We start from the raw sequence: 1,258 nt of genomic DNA on the forward strand, positions 1-1,258 counted from the left end.
ATGAGGATAGGATTAGGAGGATAATGAGGATGAGGATAGGATGTGGATGAGAAAAAGGATGAGGATAGGATGACGACGAGAATGAGGATGTGGATAGGATGAGGATGAGGAAGAGGATGAGGATAACAAAGAGGATTGGATGAGGACGAGAATGAGAATGAGGATAGGATGAGGTTGAGGATTAGGATAGGATGAGGAGTAGAATGAGGATGAGGATGAGGATGAGGGTAGGATGAGGATAAGAATGTGGAAGAGGATGAGGATTAGGATAAGGATAGGACGAGGAGGACGATCGGGATGAGGAAGAGGGTGAGGATAGGATGAGGAGGAGGAAGAGGATGAGGATGAGGATAGGCTGAGGACAAGGATATGATGAGGAGGAGGATGATGATAGGATGAGGACGAGAAAGAGGATGAGGATAGGATGAGGACGAGGATGAGGATAGGATGTAGACGAGAATGAGGATGAGGATGAGAATAGGATGAGGATGAGGAAGTGGATTAGGATGAGGATGAGGATCAGGAAGACGAGGACGATGAGGATGAAGATGAGGATAGGATGAGGATGAGGATGAGGATGAGGACGAGGATGAGGATAAGGATGAGGATGAGGATAAGGATGAGGATGAGGATGAGTATAGGATTTGAATGAGGACGATGATGAGGATAAGAGGAGGATGCAGACGAGAACGAGGATGAGGATAGGAAAAGGATGAAGATAGGATAAGGATGCGGATGAGGATGAGGATGAGGAAGAGGATGAGGATAAGGAAGAGGATAGGATGAGGACGAGAATGAGGATGAGGATAGGATCGGGATGAGGATGAGGATGAGGATGAGGATGAGGATGAGGATGAGGATGAGGATGAGGATGAGGATGAGGATGAGGATGAGGATGAGGATGAGGAAGAGGATGATGATAAGAATGTGGAAGAGGATGAGGATAAGGATAACGATAGGATGAGGAGGGGGATCGGGATGAGGAAGAGGTTGGGGATGAGGACAAGGATAGGATGAGGACGAGAATGAGGATGAGGATAGGATGAGGAGGAGGAAGAGGATGAGGATGAGGATAGGATGAGGACAAGGATATGATGAGGAGGAGGAGGATGATAGGATGAGGAGGAGGAAGAGGATGAAGATGAGGATAGAATGAGGACAGGATATGATGAGGAGGAGGAGGATGATAGGATGAGGACGAGAATGAGGATGAGGATAGGACGAGGACGAGGATGAGGATAGGATGAGGATAGGATAA

Source organism: Lupinus angustifolius, chromosome LG05 (assembly GCF_001865875.1).
Source record: "Lupinus angustifolius cultivar Tanjil chromosome LG05, LupAngTanjil_v1.0, whole genome shotgun sequence".
NCBI lineage: Eukaryota > Viridiplantae > Streptophyta > Magnoliopsida > Fabales > Fabaceae > Lupinus > Lupinus angustifolius.